We start from the raw sequence: 14,382 nt of genomic DNA, 5'->3' as shown, positions 1-14,382 counted from the left end.
TCAGTCCTTCTTGTAGATGTTGATTAATCTGCCGTACACCTCTAGAATCTTCTCATTAAAAAAAATTTTTGATTTACAAATCCTTGTATTGGTCTTTCTGGTCTGTCTATTTGAGACAGTGGTAGCAAGCAATGTTATGTTGAACAGTTGAACTAAATTAACCAACAGCAACAGGGCAAGTACAAAATGTAGGGATTATGAGGAATATAGTAAAGAAGCTCATAACAAATGGGAAAAACAACAAACTGCAGGGTCAGCGAGAATCAGAGATTTGAATAAGGAATTACTGAGGACTAAAGTAATTCAAGTCATAAAAGAAAGCATGATTAGATTGTCTTTTAACACCAGCTGATCAATATTGAAACAAAATACAAACTAAACCTTTCAAGCAACGCAGGTGGCAGGCAGGACATTATGTATATGAATCATGTGCTGTTTTTTTTTCTTTTGCAGAGCACCGAGACAAACGATCACCAGCAGCTCCAAGACACAAAAATTGTGTTTCCGAAATCTCTTGATATCGATTCCGCATGGATAAAGCGCAAGGGCCTCGTCCATGTGCCATTCATATCATGTGCTGTAGTCCAGCTAATGTATCACATGCTCAATAACTTTACAAGCTTGTTCTCCCATTCTGCAGAAAGTAGATACTTTTCAGCTGTGTCTTACTTCATTACTTCATCTGGGAAGGTGATTCTATTGTGTGAGATTCAATAGCTCTACATAAACTCCAGTCACTAGATTCGCTTTCAGAAAAGTCATCTGGCAGACATAAACAACTCACATTGCCCTGACAGCCACTTATTTCATAGCAAAATCACTGCTGGAATCCTGTAATATTAATAAAGCCAAAGTCTGTTTTTATGTATAATTAATGGGGCATTATCTAGCATGAGCTATAGCCATCACTCTGGTATCAGTATACATTCATGTATACTAACAGAAAAAGGAATCCATTCATTCTAGTTTATTTTTATTTCAGGTCTGTGAGTCCACCATGCTTCATTAAAGTTCAAAGATGACTTGATGTTAAAGCTAATTCTAAATGGATAGGAAGCTGGGAGGAAAATGCCAAATCAAAGAATCTGGGCTCATATAATACATGGAGTAGAACACAAATCGTAAGATGTGATACTAAGACCTGAACTTTCGTAAAGAGGGAGAACTTCTCCATCATTACGAAAATGGCTGCAGAAGCCCGGATCCCAAAGTCCAGCCTCCGAACACAGCATTGTGGGGGTGGGGGGTCAGGAATCGGACGGGTTCTAGGCTGCACATTCATGGCTCATGGAGGCAGCTGCAATTTAAGATATCAGATCTTATTTTAGTTAGTGGGGTATCCAAAACACAACTTGTGCATTTTAGATTTAGCAGAAGAAGGTATAAAGCTGCTGAGTTCTTTGGAGAGGTAGGAAACCCTTTTTGAGAGATAAGGTACCCTTTTGGTTCTGGTCCTGGGCCACACTTGGGAGGGGTAAAGTGCCATTAGGATTTCTAATAATAGAAGCTGAATGTGTGCATAAAGTCATTGGAACTGTCAAGAGAGCTGTCAAAAGGATCTATCAAAAGGAACTGACTAGGGTGCTATAAAATGGAGCTGTCAAGCTGTCAAGGCACTTAAAACTCCTGCTCTTTAAATATTTGAAAAACAATACTGCAGTGCTTGCTATTTCACCCTGTCTGTTGATCTAAGCCTGAGGGTTATCATTAGGGGACTAAAACTCCATGACTGATTTCACAATCTTTCATTGTCACAATGGGGAGCTTCTCACCTCTCAGTTCACAGTTTGATTGTCAGCTTGTGGTGGTTATAAACTCTTTGAAATGTGACTATAAATTTCAATCCTTGTTTTTATAAGGGATTAAAGGAAATTAAATGTAGTGAATGTGCTTTAATCAATGAGAGTTTTTTTTTTGAAATAGTGAATTCATCAATAGACACTTAAGAACTTTATTTAATCTCAGCATGGGCCCTAAAGTCTGCCTATGGTGGATATGGGGTGAGTTTGAATGGTATGTGTAAGGTCAAAGGGTGGTGGGTGGGTGTCGTTGGTTGGTATGAGTTGGCACTAAGTTGGCATAGGGGCTATAACATGTGGGGTTGGGCAGAGGACCATGTGTCGGCATGGAGGGTAGTGGGGCCAAGGGTGGGTAGAAGGGAATAGGTTTGCATGGAGGGTATGGGGGGCATGGGGGTTAGTTGGGGGTGGGAGTAGCAATGGAGAGTATTATGTGCCATGAGGGGTGGGTAGACCAGCAAAGGTTGGCATGGAGAGTATAAGAGGACATGGGGGTTGGTTGGGGGCATGAGGTGGCATGGTTTGGCATGGGAAATCTGTGAGGGGGTTGAGTGGTTTTAGAGTTGAAGGGATTTTTTATTCATTGCTCCATCAAAGTTCCAGTGCACTGAGGCAGGCCTTCCACCCAGCATGCCCCTACATCAGCAATGCCTGCACTGCTTCTGGGGTCACCCGCCAAGACTCTCATAAAATCCAATCATGGAACGGAAATTGGAAGTTCCAGGGCATGTTTTCCTGGGGCAGAACTGTGGAGTCAGGAATTGTCCTGACTCCGCACTCCCCACTGAGGAGTGAAAATTCAGGCCTAAGGGTCTGATTTACATCCTCCTGCCTCAGGAAGGTCAGGGTGGGCACTCCTCCAGTGTTGGGTTGGGGCGCATTATTGACATCATGCAGGGTCCTGACGCGTGAGGCAGCCCTTTAATGACAGTGACCGAAAATCAAAGTATACTTTAGTGGGACCACCACTGCAGCACCAAAGGCAGAAGAGGAGGCTATTTAAAGTAGACGGAAAATCTCTGAAGACTGGGCTGAAAACAAGAAATGGGCAGGACCCTCACCCTCAAAAGAAAGAGGGCAATAGCGGGGCTTCTGCCTCTGCACCAGAGAGTACTACAAGTCCTCCTCTTACCATCACAGGAGTTGGCTGGATCTTTGATGGCAAGGCAGGAGTTTGTTTTTGTTTTGCATAGCAGAGCAACCATACAAATTTTTGATGTATTGCATTGCATCTTGGGGCATCAGTCCCCACAATGAATAATAAACGTGTTTGAAGAATATGTCTGAAAACAATGTATCCAAAGGCATTTACTTTTACACACATACTTCCTATAATAACCCTTCCTAATTTTCAGTAGCTCTGTGAAGTCCCCTCTTAAATTTCTTTGCTTCAATGTGAACAATCCCAGCTTCACCAAACTTTTCATATAAGAACTGAAATCCCTCATTCCTGCTAAACCTCATCTGTACCATCACCAAAGCCTTTATATACTTCCTAAAGTGTGGTGACCAGAATTGAATACGATACATACAGCTGAAGCTTAACCAGTGGCTTATAAATGTTTAGCATGACTTCTTTGTTTTTATATTCAATGCCTCTATTTGCAAAGCCAAATATCCCATATGCTTTCTTAGCTGCCTTCTTAACTTGCCATGTCACCTTCAGAGAGTATACATTCACCCTAGGTCTCTCTGTTCCTGCATTCCATTTAAAATTGTGTCATTTAGCTCACACTGTCTCTCCTCATTCCTCCTACCAAAATATATCACTTCACACTTCTCTGTGTTAAAAAAAAATCATCTACCATGTGACTATCCATTTCACCAGCCTGACTATATTTTCTGAAAATCTGTTATGATCCACCTCACTGTTCACTGAATTTCCAAGTCTCATATCATCTGTAAACTTTAAAATTATGTCCAACTCTGAGTCATTAATATATATAAAAAAGAACAATGATCCTAATAATGATTTTTGGGGAACACCACCATAGGTTTGCCCCCAATAGAAAAACAACTATTTGCCATTAATTTCTGCTTTCTGGCCCTTAGTCAATTTTGAATCCATGCTGCCATTGTCCCTTTAATCTCGTGAGTTTTTATTTTTCTAACAAGTCTATTATGTGCTACTTCATCCACTACCTTTTGAAGTTCTATATCACACTAGCCTCACCAACACTCCTCATTATTTCATCAAAGAGCTCAATCAGATTAATAAAACATGATTTGCCTTTAACAAATCCATGCCAACTTTTGTTTATTAATCCAAACATTTCTGTATGACAATTAATTTTCTCAGATTACTGCGGCTGCAAAATGCGGCTCAGTACAACTGGTTTTAGCACTACATGCATCTAGAGATGAAAAAAGGCAAGGGGAGTCAGCCCCCAATGACTTCAGGTGCAGACCTTAAAATTTGGGGAAATTTACAAAATAGAGAGAATTTGATGTCAAACAGCATCTACCATCAAGTTGGACCTGCCATTTTGGACCTCAAAGGTCCTGTTAATGCCCTTTGTTAAACAAACATCACTAAACATGTGTTCAGCTACACGGGGAATCTGTCCCATTGTCCCATATCGCTGGTGCTATTTAAAGGGATCAGCATAGAAGTTTTAAGCGAAGGGCTTAGGCTTTTTTTTACTGCTGCAGAGTTAGAGGAAGTATTGCTTGCTATGTTGCTGGAGTGGTTCACACAAATGTTTTCAGTCAGAAGGCAGAGGTGCTGGCGGTTGGCTGCTGACTTTCAGTGGTGGAGACTGTCATGATAATAGCTGATTGTGATTGTCGACTCCAGTATTAGATAATATAAAGTACTCTGTCTTATATACGGGTTCACCTGACCTGGGGGTTGAAGGTCAGATAGCACATATGTGTTCATGTTAAAAAAATGCATTATCAATAAAGTTAGCTCAGCTGCAATGTCGAAGACGTGTGCATCATTAAAAAAGAAACAAGAAACAGACATGGGCCAGGATTTTCCAGTCGTTGGGCGGGCTCGGCAAGAGTGGGTGGGGGCAGTCACGGAGCCAACCGCTGCCCACAATCAGCTCTGCACCACGATTTCACATGGGTGGGCCAATGAAGGCCCAACTTTCGTGGAGCATGAGCGGTAGTGCTGAGCGCTACCTATACGTTGGAGGGGTGGAGACAGTCGGGTCTAGCGTGCACAGAGCTGCCTCAGGGAGATTAAAGTGCTTTTTTAAAAAAATGGATAAGGACATTAAAAATTTAATGAAACATGTCCCATCTCATGTGACACAGTCCAACGTCATCGCGTGTCATTTTATGTTCTGGCATGTCGGGTTCATGCCCAGACGCCGAACATAAAATTCTGGCCATACTGTCAGAAGTAAACTAAACGTAACGATGAAGGTTCTTAAACCACCGACAGAGCTCAGTTTGGAGGGCAATCTCACTGAAAACTGGAGGAGTGGCAGCTATTCAAGCTGTACCTCACAGCGACGGGCAGTGATAAAAAAGACCCTCAGGTTCAGTCTTCCATCTTTCTTCACATAGCAGGGGAAGAAGCCCTAGAAATTTATAACACATTCATGTTTCAAAGTGATGAGAAACGAAATAACTTGAAATATATAATGGAAAAATTTGAAACCGACTGCAGCCCTAAGAAAAACATCACACATGAAAGTTACAGATTTTTTACATGCATGCAAGACAGTGACAACATTAGTCATTACATTACTGAGAAAACAAATTCGTGTGAATTTGGAAAACTTGAAGAATCACTCATATGAGATAAAATAATTTGCAGGATCGTAAATGACTGTCTGAGAGAACGGCTTTTGTGAAGAAGTTGATCTCATATTGGAGAAAGCAATAAATATCTGAAGAACGGCAGAGACAATGAAATGCCAGATTAAACAAATGCAGAAGATGGTAAGCCTCACACAGCCAAGCAGTTAGATGCAGTTAAGCAGAAACAGCCCTGGAAAAAAACAAATAGACAGCCTGAAGGTTAAAAGAACAAAACTGCTATTAAAATATTTCAATGCAGCTGATGTGGAACACATTATTTACCACGTAGTTGTCCAGCCTATGGAAAGCAGTGTGAGAACTGTGATAAACTAAATCACTTCGCTAAGATGTGTAAACTGAAGAAAGTGCACACGATTGCAGATAATAACACAGATACTGAAAGTGAACTTTTCATTACTGCAGCAACAACAAATTCCAAAGAAGACAAGTGGAAGGCTGATTTAAAAATTTCCAATATGATGGTGAATTTCAAGCTTGACACAGGTGCACAAGCACATGTCATTCCCATAAACCTGTATCGTAAGATAAGCAAAGGAAAATAGCTAACTCAACTGAAAGTGAAGCTTAAAGTGAATGACAAAAAACAGTCTCAAGCACCTCCATTCATAATGGTGAAAACTGATGGAAAACCCATTCTTGGAATCAAAGCTTGTGAAAATCTGAAGCGAGTCAAGAGGATAATGATTGTCACCACTGATGACATCCTGAGTGAGCATAAAGATGTGTTCCAGGGGATTGGCTGCCTAAAAATAGGACACACCATCAAAATTGACAAAACTGTGACACCCGAAATACACCAGCTCAGGAAAATACCAGTAATGCTGAGAGATCGACTGAAAACAGAGTTGGACAGAATGGAGAAATTTTACAGCATCAACAAAATTGAAGATTCAATGAAGTGGGCTAATCCAATTGTAATTGTAGAAAAATCAGATGGGAATCTACGAGTCTGTCTGGATCCCAGAGACCTGAACCAGGCAGTGCAAAGAGAGCATTATCAGCTGCCCACAGTAGAAGAGATCACATGTAAGCTAGCTGGTGCTAAATACTATTCAGTCTTGGATGCGAGTTCAGGCTTCTGGCAGGTTAAGCTGGATGAACACAGCTCCTATCTCTGTACCTTCAACATGCCAAATAGGTGATACAGATTTTTACGCTTACCTTTTGGCATGAATTCAATTCTGGAGGTGTTCCACAGACCAGGGAAGCAGTTGTTTGAAGGGTTAGAGGGCGTGGAAACCTATATTGATGATGTGCTTGTCTGGGGATCCTCATGTGAAGAACATGACCACAGACTGAGGCAGGTGCTGGCCAGAGCTAGAGAAAGGAACCTCAAGATGAAGAAAGAAAAGTGCAAAATAGATCTTCATGAAATCAAGTACTTGGGATATGTGGTAACAAGTGAAGGACTGAAGCAAGACCAGATTAAAATCGGAGCAGGTGTGAACATCCCACCCCCCAAAATGTGTGAAAGGCTTGGAGTGGTTTTTAGGAATGGTGACATATCTTGGGAAATTCATTCTGAACATGTCAGACCTGACAATGCATCTCAGAGAACTTCTACAAAATGATGTGGAATGGCATTGGGAACAAAGTGACCAGGAAGCTTTGACCAGTCTGAAGAGAATACTGACCCAGGCACCAGTTTAACATAGAGATAAAAACAAAAATCTGCGGATGCTGGAAATCCAAAACTAAAACAGAATTACCTGGAAAAACTCAGCAGGTCTGGCAGCATCGGCGGAGAAGAAAAGAGTTGACGTTTCGAGTCCTCATGACCCTTCAACAGAACTCCAACAACTCATCGACACCAACACCCATCTACGACCCTCCACCCCTGCCTGTCCCTCCGTCCCCACCCCGTCTTCCAATCCCAGCCCCAGCCATGTATTCACTATACCCCCTGACCTTCCCCTCTCCGACGCTGAAAGTTCAGTGCTTAGCAAAGGACTTAGTTTCATACCCTTACGCCCTCAACTCAATGAATTTTGGGCTCAGCATGATGCTGAACTCTTCTTCCGCTGTCTTCGTCTCCGGGCTCACTTCTTTGGGCAGGAGTCCTCTCCCTGTTCAACGGATCCTTTTACCCACTTCTAATATTCTCCTCCACCTGGACCCCTCCCTCTGGATTCTTACCTCCTCTTGATCTTTTCTTTGAGAACTGTTGGCGCGACATTAGTCGTCTCAATTTCTCTGCTCCTCTCACCCATTCTAATCTCTCTCTCTCTGAACTTACTGCACTCAGTTCTGTTGAATGGTCATGAGGACTCGAAACGTCAACTCTTTTCTTCTCCGCCGATGCTGCCAGACCTGCTGAGTTCTTCCAGGTAATTCTGTTTTTGTACCAGTTTAACATATTATGATGACAGTCAGCCAGTCAAGATCTCAGTGGTTGCCTCAAAGACTGGCCTGGGAGCTGTCCTCTTGCAAAATTAGGTATCAGTGACATACACTTCAAAGGCAATGACTGAAACACAGCAGCGGTACACCTAAATAGAGAAAGAAATGCTCGCAATTGTGTTTGGCCTAGAATGCTTCCATCAGTTTGTCTGTGGAAAAGACATGGGGTACAGTCTAATCATAAGCCTTTGGAAGCTATACTTAAAAAGCCCTTTAACAGTGCACCACCAGAATCGAAAGATCACTGATGCGTCTGCAGAAGTATCAGGTCAGTTACAGGTAAAATACAAACTTAGCAAGGAAATGTACATCACAGACACTCTGTCACGTGCATGCCTACCTATCATGGAGAAAGAGGATAAAGAAACGGAAGCACAGGTTCATATGTTAAAGAACTTACCTGTGCCTCTAACCAAACTGGATGAGATCAGGGAAGTGACCAAGAATGATGCCACCCTGCGAAAACTGGCTGGCCCATACATCGGAGCGGAGCCCCTTCTGCTGTACCAGAGTACTGGAACTTCTGTGAGGAATTTCATGCAGCAGAAGGAATACTTTTCAAGGGGGAAAAGATCATAATTCCTGTAACACTGAGGAAAGAAATGATGTAGCGCACACATGAAAGTCACCTCAGTATAGAAACATGCAGGAGAAGAGCTTGAGATGTAACGTTTTGGCCTGGAATGGGAGCACAAATCGGGGAAATGGTTAATGCGTGTGCAATGTGCCAAAAGTACAGTAAATCGCAACAAAAGACCACTTCAACCACACAGTGTTCCAGAGAGGCCCTGGCAGAAAATTGGAGTCGACCTGTTCACATTTGACAACAGTGAGTACCTACTAGCAGTGGATCATTACTCAAACCTTTTTGAGTCTGTGCTGCTGAGAAATGATAGTAAGAGCATCACTGTAATAAATCATTTAAAATCAATTTTTGCTTGCCATGGCATACCTGCAGTCTCATCTCAGATAACGGTCCACAATTATCAGCCACTAAGTTTTGCAAATTTGCACCTGACTGGGAGTTTTGCCACACTACCTCAAGCCCCAAATATCCACAACACAACTGAATGAAGGAACGTGCTGTGCAGACATTAAAATATATGTTGCAGAAAGCAAAGGCAGACGGAAGAGACTCCTAACTGGCTCCGCTGGATTTCAATAGTACTCCATTAGACGGCGTTTGATCATCTCCAGCATGGCTGCTGATGAGGAGAAGACTAAAAACCAATCTTCCAACTGTGCCCCAACTATTAATTCCACAGCCAGTGAGCTACAGTGTACAGGATCTGCTCAAACTGAAACAGCAGAAGCAGAAAGTGTATTTTGATCGAGGCGTCCAACCTCCGCCTCATCTGAACATGGGAGAGACACTGAGGATTCAGCATGAAGGGATCTGGAATCCTGCTGTTGTCACAGGAATCACAGGAGAACCAAGGCCTTATGTAGTGCAGACTCCAAACAGAGAACAGTACAGGAGAAACCGGAAATTCTTACAGAAAACAAATGAAACACAACCCTGCTCTGAACCAGAAAGTAGCTGAAGATCAAAAACGAGGATGCACCAGTAAAGCAACAGATAACCAGACTAAGCCTGAGAGTCCTGAAAACTATCCAAGAAGTGATAGTGACCCAAAGCTGGAGAAGGCCCCTTGTCCTTCAAAGTCACCTCTGTCACCATTCAGAACATCCAGTGGAAGGATTGTGAAAAAACCATAGAGATACAGAGGTGAGTAGAAGACAAAACAAACTGATCAAAACTAAGTAAGAAAGAATAGATAAGAGACTTTGTGTACTTGAGTTGTATAAAATATTTTTTTAAAAAAGGGAAATGTCATAATAATAGCTGATTATGGTTGTGGACTCCAGTATTTGATACTATATGGTACTCTGTACTATATATGGGGTCACCTGACTTGGGTGTTGAAAGACAGATGGCACATGTTGGAGCCTGTCTTGATAGAGTTCAGACACAGCAGATGTGTGTTCATCTTAGGAAATGCATTGTCAATAAAGTTAGCTCAGTTACAACATCAACGGCCTTTGTGCATCATTTAAAAAAGGAACAAGAAACATGACAGTGACTGTAGATAACCTTGCAGGATGATCTGCAGAAAGCCGGCATGAGCAGCCACTGTCTGGGCTGGCTGGCTGACAAGCAATAGCAAGGTGACTGGTGGGATGGCAGTGGTTGGGGCACAAGAATAGCAGCAGGCTCACACACCATGTAGTCACTACCACATCCCTTGGGCAGCGCTTAGTAATCTACTGGACTAGCCAAATAAAGACTGTGGCTACAAGAGCAAGCCAGAGGCTAGAAATCTCTCAGCAAGTAACTCATATCCTGACTCCCCAAAGCATTCCCACCATCTACAAGATGCAAGTCAGGAGTGTGATGGATTTCTCCCTACTTGCCTGAATGAGTGTAGCTCCAACAACACTCATGAAGCTTGACACCATCCAGGACAAAGCAGCCCGGTTGATTGGCACCACAGCCACAAACATTCACTCCCTCCATCACCGACACACAGTAGCAGCAGTGTGTACCATCTACAAGTTACACTGCAGGAATTCACCAAGGCTCCTTAGGCAGCAGCTTCTAAACCCATGACCACTATGGCAGCAGACAGATGGGAATGCCACCAGCTGGAAGTTCCCTTCCAAGCCACACACCATCCTGACTTGGAAATATATCGCCGTTCCTTCCCTATCCTTGGATTAAAGTCCTGGAATCCTCTTCCTAACACCTACACCACATGGACTGCAGTGGTTCAAGAAGGCAGCTCACCACCACCGTCTCAAGAGCAACTAGGGATGGGTAATAAATGATGGCTCGGCCAGTGACGCCCACATCCCATACATGAATATATTAAAAAAAAACACAGATTGATGGATTCTGATACCCACAAGCCCCTTTGAACACTGGTGTCTGCAGCCATGCAGCAGTCTGTGCCTGCATGGCACCAAGGTAAGCTCACATTGCAACAAACAGAGATTTTATGGCATTTTTCTAAGCCTCCACCGCAACATTCAGACATTATTGGCTTCTACTTTTGCTATGATTGAAATTGAGACATCAGTGATCACACACTCTATCATGGCTGGGTCTGCAAGTCCATTTCCATGCTATAAAGGTTGGGCTCTAAGCTCTGCATGAAACCCTGTACCAAGTTGGAGCCAGACTCCTCCAAGATTCACAACAGTGATAAGAGGCTATGGCAGGCCTGCCAATGCACCATGCATTTCGGTGTACTTCCCTATCAGCATTCTCCTGTATTCCACCCCATCGATGTCCTCACCTGAGGCCCCTGTAGCAGAACACATCTGCAAGTTCATTATCCAGGCAGTTGGCACACATGCTATCCTTTACTGCTGGCCTTACTGCAGCCCACTTGTTCCTGGTGACTCATCACATATAGATCCTGCATCTATGCTATTCTCTAATGCACAGTGCTAGTATCTGAGCTGATTTCTGAAGTAACAGTTCAAGTGATGGTGCTTCTTCCTTAGATGTGTACTTTTCTCATCCTTCATTGTCGGGTTGCATTGACTGGCCAGATAGCATTTCTTCGGTATCTGATAGTATAATTGCACCAGGAGAGGGTTGGGGTGAGGGAAGGTGAGTGGGGTTTTGTGGAAAGCAAGAGGAGCGTGTTTACAACATCTGCAACATGTACATCACACTAGAATGTGGGATGAGGGTGAAGGGAATTTGAGAATGTACATAAGGCAAGAAAACTCTTTAATCCTGGATGGCTTCAGTGACGCTGATTGCTCCTCCTAAGGGACTACCATGCCAATAATGCAGAGTACGTACTCCTCGAAGGGCTGAGGGCAGGCAACTGTGCCTGTCCCCCATAGGTTTTTTGCTGATCTTTCCTGTTTTGTGCCACCTTGTCCAACAAGAGTGAAAGAGAAGAGTGTCAGTGTATGCACTGCAATGTGTTTGGGTGATGTGAATGATAGGGTGTATTGCATTGAGCAGCATATGAGATTGGTGACAAGCAAAAGTGACACAGCTTAATTGCAACTAATTCTCAGAATGAAGATGCTAGTGTTGAAAATCCATTCACTGACCTTCACCACTCTCATGAGGTCATTCTAACACTGTAGCCAGGTCCTCAAGCCAGACTTTTGGCATTGACTTCCATGGCTATCTGCTCCCCTATGTTCACAGTGTGTGAAGGCCCAGGGCTCCTGGCCCCTCGTGGAAAGCTGACCTCCTTCACCTCCTGCATTCATGCCTCCCGTGCTGAATCTGTGATCTTGGAATTCTCTCTCTGGCTCTCTGGCTGCTCCATTGCTCAAATTTCCCCCTGCTCAGAAGCCCTTTCACAATAATTGGCAGCCCCTGTTGAAACCAGAATTCACCTGCCCTTTAAGAAGTGCAGGCTAACTTAAACTGGTGCTAGCCTCACACAACTCTGGGCCTCTCTGCCAAATGTATATGCGCTCAGTGTCACATTTAGTGCTGGGCTGCATGCGGCAATCGTAGAGATGAGCATGCAGTGTGAAGTTTCCATGCTACCTGCATCACTTCCATCAGGCACAAAGTAATCACAAATCATTACCCTTGAGTCTGCTAATGGGCCTTTTCAAATTTCTAACCCAATGTCTTTAAAGTTAGGCTGACTTGCCAGTAGTTGCTTTGTTTATCTCTCTCCCCATTTTCAAAGATGTGATCCTCCAGTGTTCTGGCAGCACTCACATCTCCAAGGAGGGTTAGAAAATTGTGTCTCCTTTACTTTCCTCAGTAGCCTAGAATGCATCTCATCGGGGCCTGGTGGCTTCTCTATTTCAAGAAAGCCCAACCTTTTAAGTGCCATCCCTTAAAGTAATTTTATCCTATTCAATTTTGTCACTACCTCCTGCTTCGCTGCTACATTGGCAACATCTTCTTTTCCAGTGAAGACTAATCCAAAGTATTTAACTAGTACCTCAGCAATCTGCCTCCACAAGATAATTTCCTTTTAGTTGCTAATTGGTCCCATCCTTCCTTTGTCTAGCTTTTTAGTACTTATTTATGTGTTTATAAAAAGATGCTTATAGATTATGAAAACAATAGAACGATTTTCATTGTGTTAGGCACATTAGTACAAATTACTAAATCCTTGCAATATTGGTGAATAATGCAGCAGATATTTGTGGCAAAAGTGACACAGTTTAATCACTATTAATTCTCAGAATGAAGATGCTCATGATTTGATCTGGTCACAAATGGATTCAAGTGAATTAAAATTTTTAACTGGAACTTGCTTTTAATCACCTGTCAGCTTCTATTCCAATTAATAAAATAAAAACAACACTCATGAAATTCTTATTCTAACCATTGCATCATAGATGCATGCCGTTTCCTTAGACAACAACAAGATCCAATTATTAAAGTATATTCAAAACTTAGACTACTAATTGCAAGCTTAAAATCCTGACAAGGAACCTTTACCTAAATTGGTTGATGCATTGGATCCATCATTGGTTCAGTTAGTAATTGACTTTTGGTTGGGATACAGAATTTTGGATGAATTTCTGTCAGTCTAAATTTTTCACACCCATGTTTTCTTCATCAGAAAGCTTTCTTCTAGCAAAGTCAAAACATGTTCCAATTTAGTCAATTATTGGGGAAGGGTCCAATTTTTCCGAGAGTTGGCTAGATCATCAACCACAATTAGAGCATGCAGTGATATGTAGAATTGAAACCTAATGAAACCTGAATTAAAAGCCACACTGATGCTGAGAAATTGCTAGTTTGTAACACAGCATTAATGGAAGAAGTCAGGTGAGTTTTTGTTCTCCATAAGCAGGCGAAAGATGCAGTTGGACCAATGATGAAGGAGGTGGGAGAACCAGGAAAGCATCATAGATTAGGATGACAAAGTCATTAATCAATTTATCCAGTCTTCAAGGCAAACTCTGCCAATTTGATAACCCAGTTGAGTGGATCGCCTGACATTTCTCGAAGCTGTTGTTTTCAGGCCAGTACTAGAATGGTCAAGCAATTCACTTCACCAGGTCAAGTGAGGCAGGTAAAAACATTTTTTTTAATTTTTTTTTTAGTGGGATGTGGGTGTCGCTGGCTGGGCCAGCATTTATTGCCCATCCCTAGTTGCCCTTGAGAAGATGGTGGTGAGCTGCCTTCTTGAACCACTGCAGTCCATGTGGTGTAGGTACATCCACAGTGCTGTTAGGAAGGGAGTTTCAGGATTTTGGCCCAGTGATAGTGAGGAAACGGTGATATATTTCCAAGTCAGGATGGTGTGTGGCTTGGGGGGGGGAACTTCCAGGAGGTGGTGTTCCCATTTATCTGCTGCCCTTGTCCTTCTAGATTGTAGGGGTCACAGGTTTGGAAGGTGCTGTTGAGGGAGCCTTGGTGAATTTCTGCAGTGGTATGCATTGCTGCCACTGTGCG

The 14,382-nt window shown here is 42.8% G+C and overlaps 1 pseudogene; it reads right to left on the bottom strand.

Annotated features, from left to right (window-relative positions):
- Nucleotides 1-450: 450 nt before the first annotated feature.
- LOC121281657 lies at nt 451-656 on the bottom strand (annotated as a pseudogene).
- Nucleotides 657-14,382: the final 13,726 nt, after the last annotated feature.

The sequence above is a fragment of the Carcharodon carcharias genome, chromosome 8, assembly GCF_017639515.1.
Source record: "Carcharodon carcharias isolate sCarCar2 chromosome 8, sCarCar2.pri, whole genome shotgun sequence".
Classification (NCBI taxonomy): Eukaryota; Metazoa; Chordata; class Chondrichthyes; order Lamniformes; family Lamnidae; genus Carcharodon; species Carcharodon carcharias.
This window is presented reverse-complemented; position numbering and strand designations above follow the sequence as displayed.